Genomic DNA, 13,775 nt, shown 5'->3' on the forward strand with positions numbered 1-13,775 from the left:
AAGAAATCAAATATTTTTAAAAAATGGAAAATAATTCTTGGCATTACTACTACTTTATATTATTGCAAGTTAGATTACATGGGTTTAATAATTTCAAAACCTAACCTAATACATTGTTAATTGTAAGATCTTAATCAATTACTGGGAATTTTAGATTTGAGGGATAATTTGAAGACAGGGATGGTGATTAAAGACACTAGGATATTAAAGAGGTCCATGAACATTTCTCTAGATATAAAATATCTTACTATTTAAATAAATTATTTTATATGTGACAAGAATAATAAATATTATAATCAAAATATATTGCAGAACTCTGCTCTGAATAAAAATTTTAAAATTTTTCTAATAAATAGTAAGTAGCATACATGAATAACAGAATTTTAGCAGAATTAACAGAATATGGTTTTAAATAAACTAAATACTACTATTTAATTTAGGCCTTATATGAGTTTGTGTTATCTAAATGTAGATCTTGGTTAATTTAATGTCATCTAAACATAGAAACTGGACTGGTGCATGACTTTATTTCTTTCAATATTGCAAGTGTTGATATTTTGAACCATACATGATAACTTTTTAAGAGACCCCTTCAAAATAAAAGGAATACCTTATTTTTCTTTAATAACAGCATTGCATGAAAGTAAATAAAAATATAAATAATTAGCTTCTAAATAATTTTATGTGTCATATCTGTAGACATGTTCTTATAAATTTTTGAGAAAAATTACTTAATACAAAATATATACACTATGTTGTTATTTTATGTTAACCTTTCTTTCACATCATTGCCTGAATATTTAAGTAGATACACTTTAGCCAGACTTACCTATTGACTTTTATATTCTATTTAATATTGGCATATTACTAAAGAGGATTTATTTTTCTAACATATATTTAGAATATGTTATTTTCTAACCTCTTAACTCTAATCATATGTATTTACCATAGTAAATTCTTTAACTTTCCTAAAAGCATCTTAAATGGTAGAACATAACAAAACAATAATCTTTAAAGGAAATCCAACTTTCTGGCATGAGTATATAAGGATTTTTATTTTTATGACTTTTACCAATATTTGGTAGTATGTTTATAATGGTTCAATTTACTTTGCTGTTAACCAATTTAAAATACAATAGTATCTTTCCTTTAGAAATAATTCATGTATATTCCTAGCTTTCCAATCCCTTTTTCTCACGGAATTTTGACTTTTTTGAATTTTTAAACTTAAAGTGATACCTTGTGTGTTGCCCCAAAACATATTTGTTAATTTCATAATAATGATGAATTAAACTCAATATAATAAGATTAATGACTAGTACAACTTTAATAATCTTATTTACAGAGGATTTAAGAAGCTCAAGAAGAACCTCGTTAGGCTCAAATTAAATATTTTGTGTAATATTTTCTAATGTGATATGGATTATATGATTATCCTATTCAAGTTTTCCCTCCAGTGTAAGAATTTGTTCTGGTTCTATAGTATATGACAATATATTTGATTTTATAAAGACACAGGCTATTCAAATAAGTACGATTAATTAAAAAATAATTCATATTATCAATAGTCTTTGTGATTTTTAATATTAAATACCTTTTACTTTGACTGACAAATGGGCATCATTAAATCCCCCAAATCTCAAAGATGAATATCATTTGCTAAAATGCACCTTCAAAATATAAAATTAATTTAAAAATTCTTAATATTATTTGTGTATGGATTATTAAGTATATCACTACAAATCATCAAGTTTACAGAACAAAATACTTTTTCTGGGTTATCAAAAAACTTTTATATTACAAATTACAATTACAAATACTTCAATAACAATCAAATTAAAGTATTTGTATCTTCATTTAATTTCTATCAGTCTCAAGAATAAAATAACACTATAAAGTAAGAGTATTTCTCTATAACATTTTGGGTGATAAAATTATGTAAAATTTGGATAGGAATGTGGATTAGATGGTATCAAGTAGTACATATGAAGCTTTACGTTTATTCTCTGAAACACCCTTGTCTCCCAGAATACCTGCAGATTACCTACGGTGATTATGGAATACCACTGATGATGACATTATAAAGTTTGTGAAATTACTTAAAATATCCAATAGCTATTCACTTTATTATTAATGGAAAACTAAGATTCTTAGATTAAAACAAAAATGTCATACTAAATATAGAATATCAGATATTTAGGTCATAAAGAACAATTTCATTTAAAATTATTTAAAATTCATTTGCTTAAAAATTAATTTATTTGAAATTCATCTCATTTATTTGAGAAATTGTAATTCTTCCTAATGAGAAACCATATCCGAAATATGATATGAAATCTGTAATGAAATATTATGGGAATAGTCATATGTATTTATATAGTTCATTAGTGATATTTTCCACATAAGCATTTATTCATAGTTAAAGATCTGCTTTGGTTTCATGATTAAGAGAAACCTAAAAAACTGATCACAGACTAAAATCTTGCTACCTTTATCTGTTCTTAAGCCAAATAATCATAACTGTCTCTTTCAATGATGCTCTATATGGAGCTTCATGGAAGAACAAGTATTTTATATATATTGCTTTTGTTGCAATTATTCTTCAAAAATAAATATATTTATAAAATTTTGAAGCCCTCTTAGAAAATTAAAACTAGAAAATGTTCCAGTATATAGTTTTCTTTATATAGATTTATATTCTAAAATATTATTAACTGTTTTAAATCGACACCTTTACATATGTGATAGAATATGACTTTATCACACATTTGGAAAGGAAGAAAATGTTGTGAGAAAGTACAGTCCTTATTTTTAGAGAACGTTGATTTTTATTGCCCACTGTCATTAAAATGAAACTATATATTCCAGGTATGTTTCTGCCATAGACAGGGTTTTATATAAATATTTTAATGTAATATATTTAAATATACTTATTAAACATTCTAAAATAAATGCTGTTTATATGCCAAACAAATAATACTGCACTGTGTTGAGAAAAAGAAAATGGATGAATTTAAGAAAATTAAAATATTATTTTAGAATATAAACACATTAGGTCTTCCAAATAAAAGTTCAGTGGCTAAATAAATTTGATAAATTTTTATTGGATGGTGAAGGGTAGAATTGAATTTTTGTGGTCTGCCTGATGTGGAATATTTAGATGCTGAATATCAGTTATATACACTCCAAATATTTAATTTGATAATAAAAAGTTTCTGCAAAGAGAACTTAATAATGAAAATTGAAAACAATGTCAGAAATTTGTCAAGGACAACTAAGCCAGAAATTATAATCTTGCACTCCTCCATTGTTGGAATTACCAGAGCTCAACTTACTTTATTTTAAACAGGAAAAAAAACTGAAAATAAATGGAAAACCTGTTTCAGATCTTCAGAAATTTAAATTTCAGAAATGCACAATAAAAAGGAAATGAGATGAGACCTAATATATCTCAACATTTCTGTGACTTGAACTATGAAGTGTGGTTACAGGTGGGTACAGTTACTGTGATGGGTTGTAAGGTAAGATATCAGAATGCATGGCAAAAATGCACCTGTGATATATAGGGGAATTTATTACAAACAGGTCAGATATACATAGAACAAATTACAAATATACTCAAAGCATCCACATCAAACTATTGCTCAAAAAGTATATAAAATTTATGTAGAAAAAATGTGAGTGATTGATGAACAAATTTAGGTGGCAATTTAGAGTAGGCTTTCCTGGGTTTTCCCACACAAAAAAGTAAAAGATATAGTTGATCATTTTAGATATTAAATGAAGATCTAAAGACTGGTGCTCCCTAAAAAATTTTTCATCACTGTCAATTCCATAAACCTATACATATATATGCATATATATAAGCAAACAAAATGATGAGGCAAAACAAGTTAAAACGAAGAAAAGAAAGAAATGTAATATAAAAATGAAAATTGACTGATTAGAGATGATTCCTTTAATTATAACCATATGCTTTTTAAAAGATAAAGAGAAATTTATCCACATAGTAAATAAAATATACAAAGATATCTCAAAAAGTTCAAGTCCTATCTATATGTTACTCAACTTTTCTAAACAATATTAACAGTCTTGGAATAAAAAATGGAAAACCGAAAATAACCATATAAAAAATAGGTATAGAAATTCCAATACCCCTGTTAGACATTCAAAGAAATAGTTAAAGTAAAAATTTCATAGGTTAAAAACTCACCTTCAAAAACATGGTAGATTATAGGTAACTTATATAAAATGATATTACAAATAATAATATTTTTAAAGAAAATATAATTACACCCTAGATAAATGGAAGCAAAAAAGTAAAAAAGATTAAAATATTATTATAAAAGTATTTGACATACTTCAATATATTATAAACTATAGAGAGACATTTAAAATCAATAATTTTTCTGGCTATCTTTAGAAATAAATGGAATAAAATTAAAATAAAAATAACAAAAATAAGGTAGGTTGTAAATATTTTGTCCATAAATAAAATTGGGCTATAATGAATAATACTTCAAATAAATTTATAATAACATATGAGGCAGAAAAATTCTAGTAAAATATACTAAAACTATATTAGGAAGAATAAGAAACCTATACTTATTTTACATATATTTTCCATTATATTAAATATTTTATTTTCCTTTAGGTGTTCACTATGATGTTATATGTTATATTCTATACTGTGAACTAGCATGTATAAACACAAAATTAGCATATTCTATAATTAATAATTTATTTCTCTCACACTCTAGAGTACTTAAAATACTTGAATGTATTTTTCTTTGTATTTTGCTATGAAACCTAAATTGTCCAAAGATAGTGAAACCAGCATTTAATATCTGAAATAGATGAACATAGTTTTCTACATTAAAAATGAATACATTGTATATTGTGAGTTTATGCACATTTACATAGTTTTTGACAGATCAATATTCTGCTTAAGAACAAACACTACCTGTTTCAAGAAGAGATTTAAGGAAAATGTTCAATGCATGGATTAGCATCAAAAACTTTTCACCCTTCTTATAAACAGTGGATGAGATTAGCTGGAAATTTTATTTGTTTATTTGTTTTTTTTTAAGATTTAATCCAGACAATCCTCAGGAGCCCAGGAGGCCTTCTTGACAATTTTCATATATCAGAGCTTCAATTCCGATCAAGGATTTGATCATGCTCAAGCCAATTATGTGGGTCACCAGGAAGTGCTCTGAGCAGAAATACTAGGGTCCTCCAGGGTCCAATGGTGAAAGGGCTACTCTCTGTACTTGGATAGAATTGGGGTCAACCACGTGCTAGGCTTCTTCTTAATTCTCTCATACCTCTGTTATTTAATTATTATTGCTTTAAAAAATGTTTGGGACACACCCAACTGTGCTTAGGGCTTACTACTGTCTCTGCTTTCAGGGATCACTTTTAGCAGACTTAGAACCATATTGAATGCCTGAGATAAACATCACAATGGCCAATTGGAAAGAAAGTACTTTCTTCATTGTACCATTTCTTGGTCCCTGTCCTTGCTGTTTTTAAAACATACTTTTAATTTGCTATTTTGAGAAACAGAAGAATTGATAGACGCATCTATTTATTTTCATTTTCTAAATTTTTTTAATGAAGTTGCCAAGTTGGTGTTGTGGCATTTCTATCTGGTAGTTTGAATAATCTATGCCTAAGTGAAAAGGCCAGTGTGATCTTTTGCCATTGTCATCAGGGTCATTGATTACTCACCTAAAGCAAAGTGTGATTTTCTATTCCCTCAGCCCTGCAAGAAAGCTTCTATCGCCTGATTCTGTCTCTAAATAGATCTGCTCTAAAGAATTTGCTTTAAAAGTGCTAAGCAGGCAAACTTATGTACAGCTTTACCATTTTTAATAAGACATCCTGACTATAATATTCTATTTGTTGACCCAAATATTTCAGTTTTTGAAAGCACTTGAATATCTTACAAATTTTGTGACTCTTTTATTTGTCACTAAAAAAATTTATTGGCTTTTAATTACTAGTTATGGGATGAATAACCAATAGTTATTCTCATATTTTAGTCACACTTAACTCAACTTTTAAAGTACTTCATCATTTAAAATTTTTATTTTATTTTATTTTATTTTATTTTATTTTGTTTTATTTTTTGGTTTTTGGCTTTTGTTCTGGGGCCATACCCGGCTGCACTCAAGGTTTACTTCTGGCTCTATGCTCAGAAACCATTCCTGGCAGGCTCAGGGGACCATATGGGATGCCAGGGATGAAACGCAGGTCTATCCTGAGTGGTCTGCTTGCAAAGCAAACTCTCTACCGCTGTGCTATTGCTCTGGCCCCATTAAAAAGTTATTTTTTATGGTGACTTATTAGCAAAACTCACCATGGAAGTTTCATATTTCAATTACTCATATGGTACTATGCATATATTTATCTTATAAGAACATATATTTGTAAATATGAACAAAATACACTTTGTGGACAAATAAACTAGGATTTCATTTTGAAAGTATAGTGAAACAAATAAGTAGTCAGTGATATTTACAAATAATGTATCCTTAAAAATGATGTAAAGTGGGGTCGGCAAGGTGGCGCTAGAGGTAAGGTGTCTGCCGTGCAAGCGCTAGCCAAGGAAATATCACGACCGCGGTTCGATCCCCCGGCGTCCCATATGGTCCCCCCAACCCAGGGGCAATTTCTGAGCGCTTAGCCAGGAGTAACCCCTGAGCATCAAACGGGTGTGGCCCGAAAAACTAAAAAAGAAAAAAAAAATGATGTAAAGTAATGGAGATAATCCTTATGTGGCTGGAGCTATTTTACAGGAGGTAGCACATTTGCCTTGCATGTAGTCAATCCAGATTTGAACCCAAGCATACAATATAGTTGCCAGTGCAATACGAGGAATAATTTCTCTGTGTAGAACTATGAGTAGTCCCTGAACATGAAGGATGCCTTCACAAAAAAAAACTAAAATAATTTTTATAAAAGTGATGCATGTGGTATTAATAAGAAAGTCATAGAATATTTTATTAAATAGAAACAGAAAATTTAAATACAATACCAATAACAGTAATAATATCATTTGCTTTTGAATAATGGAGTCAGGGAAAAAAAAGGTTTACCTGTAATTTTTGTTATTCATTGAAATTAATGGATTGCATATAGAGAAATGAGAAAATAAAGGAACAAATTTATATTTAATTTTTCCTATTTCTATAGTCCACAGATCTATAAATAAATTTATTCAACAAAATAATTGCACATGATTTTAAAAAACACTTTGATAATTTGATGAGTATATAATGATAACTTCAGTTGATGACAAGATTCTATGATTTCTCTGCCTTCTGTAACATAAAATTTATTTTTAAAAGCCGTCTTTGCTGTCATTTTCTATTATATTTTAGTACCTGCATAATCATTTTGATTTATTATCACTTGCTTTGTAAGTGGAAAGATCGTTTCTTTTTATTATATGACAATATGTAAGTCTTATTTAAATATGTATGGGACCTAAGCATATAATCATTTAATATCAAAAAATAATTTTGCTATTGTGAAAATAATTTTTCCTAAAGAAAAAATGTAAATTTAATTTATATTATATAAAAGTTATCTTCAAGTAACTTGCAACTTTAAATATTATACATTTTAGATATTTTTAAGAATTTTATAACACTTTGTCTGAGGTCTTTTGTCACATATCTTAGGTGCATAACAATGTAGAGTGGAATATAGGGAAACCTATTTAAATGGGATTTTTTCAAATGTTGACACAAGATATGCAGATGTGAATGAAGGACAGTACAGATGTCATCCTCTGCCTCCATGTGCAGTCACAATTTTGCAGTTATTGCTCTTTCCCTTCATTGTTTCATGATTTATGATTCACACACTTGAAGGTTTTAAAGATAAAATTGAAGTCACATATCTGTGTCCCAAGTTCATGTTCCCTGAGGCTAAAATTTCTTTATTTTATGACTTTCTCTTAAAATTTAATGAATTTTTAAGAAACTGCACATATAAATATGCCTTGATCAATACTTGTACACAAATTGAGCAAGGTAATTGTATAATGCTGCCTATTTTAATATTTTGTATACAGGAAATAGCTTTTAGTAATCTCCACTCTGTGGTATATGATCTTCCTATCTTTGAGTGTATAATCTCTTCCTTATTTTATAGCATTCTACTCTGGAATTGTTCTGTGTCCTTTTTAGGGCAAGGCTGTCTTTTATATCTTGCTGTTTCATTATTCTCACTATTTCTCTTTCTTAAATCAGTTTACTTCGACTCAGTATCCTATCTCTATAAAACTATTTTACTCTTCAAAAAAAAACCCTAGCTATTAAATTTTTCTTTACTTTATTCAACATTACTTTTAAAAAATTATTTTATTAATATATTAAATGTAAATCATTCCTTGACAATGATAATGTTTTAAAATGTAACTTTATCAGCAAAGCTTTTACTTGAATGTTGATTACTAGTAGGATATATCAAAATATTGAGTATCTTGTTGGATTTGCTATAAGAATTTGTGTATACAACAAAAAAAGACTATTCTATATAATCTATCAAGAGCAGGAATTATGGAGTTATGGTAAAGCATATGTTGTGTTCATTCAGAATTCTAACATTCCCCAAGATGATTGAACCAATTTCACACACTGATCCTATAAGAAAGTTCTTTCCCACATGATGGATATATTGTAAAACAGTTGACATTTATTAATAAAATAATATTGTCCATTTTATTGATTATTTTTTGCCTCTTTAATAACTAAGTTTAAGCATCTGTTAAGATCTTTCAAATAAAATAGGGGGACACATCTAACTAGTAAATCCCTAGGCAATGCCCCATAGCCATCACACATTTTTTCAACCCGTGCTCTTGTAAACTAAATTAACATCCTGTATGGTATGGGAGAGTTTTGTGTGGGTGTAAATCCATTATTAAGAGAATTGGGAGATTTAAAAAGAGAGAGGAGAGGAGAAGAGAATGTCAGAGAGTTGAAGAGAATAGAACAAAAGATAAGAGAAGCTGCTAAGAAAAGAGAAGGGAAAGAGAAGTGGAGAGGATGGGAAGGGAGAAGAGTGGAGAAGAGGAAAAAAGGGAGAGGTGAAGAGAGGAGAGGAAAGGAGGGGAGAGGAGAAGAGTAAAGGAGTGGAGAGGAGAGTTGGGGAGAGGACTGGAGAGGAGGGAAGAGGAGAGGAGGAGAGAGGAGGAGAGAGAAGGAAAGAATAGGGATGGGAGGAGAGTAAGAGAGGAGAGTAGAGGAGGAGAGAAGTGAGGAGCGAGAGGAGAGGAGGGGTAGGGAGGGGAGAGGACTGAAAGAAGAGCAAGTTCAAACATGTCTTCAAAGTTCTAATTTTGAAGTTTGAACTCAGAAGGTTTAAACTCAAATATCTCTCTCTGACTCTGTGGTGTCATTTTGTTTGACTTTTAGACTGCAGCCTGTTGTACTTCTGGTGGGGTTTAGGAGACCAGATAAAATGTCAGGGATTAAAACAATATCATAGGAACTATCTCTGTAGTGTATGTAGTATGTCATATATGTGTGTATTTAATCAGTTTTGTAAATTTATTATTTCTTCATATCAAGTATCTTCCCCTTTTCAATTATGTTCTTTAAGGAAAAAAAATAGTAGTAACTTAGGTCAAGCTATTAATTTTGGTGAGTTATTTGGAAGAGGAGTTGTATTCCTTCCTTCCTTCCTTCCTTCCTTCCTTCCTTCCTTCCTTCCTTCCTTCCTTCCTTCCTTCCTTCCTTCCTTCCTTCCTTCCTTCCTTCCTTCCTTCCTTCCTTCCTTCCTTCCTTCCATGTCTTTCTTTCTCTCTCTCTCTCTCTCTTTCTTTCTTTCTTTCTTTCTTTCTTTCTTTCTTTCTTTCTTTCTTTCTTTCTTTCTTTCTTTCTTTCTTTCTTTCTTTCTTTCTTTCTTCTTTCTTCCTTCCTTCTTTCCTTCTTTCCTTCTTTCCTTCTTTCCATCCTTCCTTCCTTCCTTCCTTCCTTCCTTCCTTCCTTCCTTCCTTCCTTCCTTCCTTCCTTCCTTCCTTTCTTTCTTTCTTTCTTTCTTTCTTTCTTTCTTTCTTTCTTTCTTTCTTTCTTTCTTTCTTTCTTTCTTTCTTTCTTTCTTTCTTTCTTTCTTTTTCTTCCTTTTTGCCACAATCAGAAGTGCTGTGTAGTTTTCTTGCACTTGGGAATCACTCATAGTAATGGCAGACCATATGAGGCCTGGTGGTCAGTCCCAGGTCAACAATATGAAAGACAAACAACCTATCCACTGTACTATTTTTCTGGCCCAGATACTAAAATTTTGAAAAATACTTTCAGTATCCTACATAAGAAAGCATTTAGAAACTATCAAGAATGTTTCTCCACATTTTCTCTAAATACCCTCATTTTTTTTTTTGTTAACATTGAGAGGTGAAAGCCATCTGAAATTTGGTTATGTTTTGGAGTGAGTTAAAAAATTAATCTTTTCTCATAGTAATGCCTTATTAATCTGGCTTTATTTTAAGAGATTCATCACACACATATTCTAAATACACAGGCATGTTTTGTTTTCAGTATCAGATGGTTGTTGTCATATTGAGTTTGTTCTGAACTTGGAATTATTACTTTGTAGTACTTTGAGAAGTATGATGTTTTAATTAATGAATATTTATGAAAGTTTATATTTTTAGTATCTTATAGTGATGTGCCTTATAGAAACTGACTTACATATTATTGTCCCTTTGATTTTACTTGAATTTTATAATCTCACAATTCTTTTCTATCAGATTTATCTGAGAATTTTCATGTAAATAACTCAAGGTTAACTATTAATTTATAGAGACAAGGAGTACACCAGATTTTAATCTTTGGAACTTTTACTAGATTTTACTATAACTATTTAATCAAGCTTATTTGTAATAATCATCTAAAAGTTACTATACCACCTTTGAAAAATGATGTATTTTTACATCATATAGTTTATTATTTATTTTCAGTGATTTCATATTTTAAAAATTTTGTGTTTCACCAAGAGGACTCCTTGAAGAGTCATCTATGGATACCATCAGTTGCAGCCCCAAGAGTCATCTATGGATACCATCAGTTGCAGCCCCAAGAAAACTAAACAAATATATAGATAATGAATTTTTTTCCTTCAATGTGATGAGAAAAATTAAGGTGAAATGAAAATGACTTTTTTTTTTTTGGATTTTGGGCTACACTGGCTGGCTTAGGGTTACTCTTGGCTCTGAGCTCAGAAGTAGGTTCTTGCAGGCACTGGGGACCATATGGAATGGTGGGATTCGAACCAATGTCCTTCCTGTTCGGCTGCATGCAAGGCAAATGACCTACTGCTGTGCTATCTCTCCGGCCCCTGAACTCGACATTTACAATATCTCAGTTCTTCAACTATTTATTAACTTTAGTTTCAATATGAAATATCTCACTCTCTCTGGAATTTAAGTTTTTCTCTATAAAGATAAGTATGACATTGGAAAGTGATGCAAGGATGAAGATATGCATTGATGTTTCTTATAGCTACTGATTTTAGTGTTCATCTGTGGAATAATCATTTAGAGAAACTTAGAATTGATTCAATTATAAATCTATTAATGTAATTGATTTACTGATTCAATAAGTTCCCTAATTTTCACAGAAAATTCTATCATTATTAAATATAGATTATTACTGGATTTATGTGAGATACTTCAAAGATAGTAATATGACTTTTATATTTGCAAAAAAGTGATGCTCTAATTTTTTTTGATTTTTGATTTTTAATATTTTGATATTTTCTTTTTCTTTTCTTTTCTTTTTATTTTAACTAATTTATTTAATTTTTATTTTATTTTGCTACTAATGTGATTTGTGAGAAGCAATATTGAACTTGGCACATAAATAAATTAAATACAAATGACTTTAATTAAAATATTAAATATAATTTTTTTCTCTAAAACTAATTAATTTGGATTTTCAAATAGAAATAACATATGTATTCTAAACATGAATTTTGTGGTTGGATTAATACTATGCTCTCTAATTGAAGCTGAAGTTATTGTATATGTTGATAATTTATTCAAGAACTTAGGCAGGAAGTATTTTTGAGAACAAAAATATATTTAATTTAGACCCAAATACAATGTTTTTAAAAATTTAATAGGATTGTAAACAGGAGACTATTTTTTTATGTGTATTAATTAATGTAAATTAAATTTTACTTAGAATCAAATTAATTTAAACTTTCTTCACCAGGACTCCTTTATTAACATTCTATTTACTTAAGAAGTTAACTTAAGGGCCCGGAGAGATAGCACAGTGGCATTTGCCTTGCAAGCAGCCAATCCAGGACCAAAGGTGGTTGGTTCGAATCCCGGTGTCCCATATGGTCCCCCATGCCTGCCAGGAGCTATTTCTGAGCAGACAGCCAGGAGTAACCCCTGAGCACTGCCAGCTGTGGCCCAAAAACCAAAAACCAAAAAAAAAAAAAGTTAACTTAAAAATCTAGTAGAGCTATTTAAGAAAGACTTCTAAGTATGTACATAGGAGGAAGGAAGCAATATGATTTTAATTATTTAAAATGTAATGTATTAACTAATAATGTTAATAATTCATTATAAAAATATGTATTAAAAAGTTTCTTCAAATTTTAATTTATACATTATTGCTTCTCCTGGTTGAAAAGTTTTAATACTAGATAGTGAGAGTATTTATTAAACAACAGTATATTTAATTTAGACTCAAATTATTTTTTGTTTTGCTTTTTATGGACCTCACTTGGCAATAATTAGAGCTAATATTGGCTCTGAACAAAGAAATAACTCCTGAAAGTTATAAAGAGACCATATTTTATGTAGGGGATCAAATTGGGTTGGCCAATATGAGTGCCTTTCACTCTTATCTATCTCTCTGACCTCAGTATTAAATTAAATTTAAATTAAATACGAGTAAAATATAATTTATAATTTCTAACATTTTAGTAAATGTTTTGTTTAAGTTTATATAAAGTAAATAAGGTTTCACAGGCATTTTCTAATATTTAAATAAAATGCACATATAAACATATCCAGTCAACTTTTTTTTTTTTTTTTTTTGGTTTTTGTGCCACACCCAGTGACATTCAGGGGTTACTCCTGGCTCTGCGTTCAGAAATCGCTCCTGGCTTGGAGAACCATATGGGACATTGGGCGATCGAAACGTAGTCCATCTAGGTCAATGTGTGTAAGGCAAACACCCTACTGCTTGTGCCACTCTCCAGTCCCCTACAATTAACATTTTTAAGCTAGTAAAATTATTATAGTGCTTTCTTTTTAATTTACTTTAGCTAAAGATAATGCATTACATTGTTGATATAGTGATTGTAATACATTTGTTTTCAGATAACTGAAAGCAAAATTACTAAAATAATAGAAAGTGAAAAAAATATACAAAAGAGAAGAAAAATAATTAAAAACACAGTAACAAGCAAATTTGTAAAAATCATTGTATCTCCAATAAAGTCATTAAGTCATTATCAGAAAGTTGAGAAACTCTTGTTGATACCTGATCATTCTGTTCTTTCATTTGTTTCTGAATATTAAGTGACTTCAGCTACACATTGGCATCAAAATTTGTGTGTTACCACAGGGTAGACAGTACTAAAAAAATATAGTTGGTAGACAGTACTAAAAAAATATAGTTGGTAGACAGTGCTAAAAACATAGTGGGATGCACTGTCCAGGAATTCAAAAGACTATTAGTGATACTGTGGCTTTTGTGGAACATGTTTTAGGCTTCTAGGTATTCTGGAAGTATGAGGAG

This window comes from Suncus etruscus, chromosome 8 (assembly GCF_024139225.1).
Source record: "Suncus etruscus isolate mSunEtr1 chromosome 8, mSunEtr1.pri.cur, whole genome shotgun sequence".
NCBI lineage: Eukaryota > Metazoa > Chordata > Mammalia > Eulipotyphla > Soricidae > Suncus > Suncus etruscus.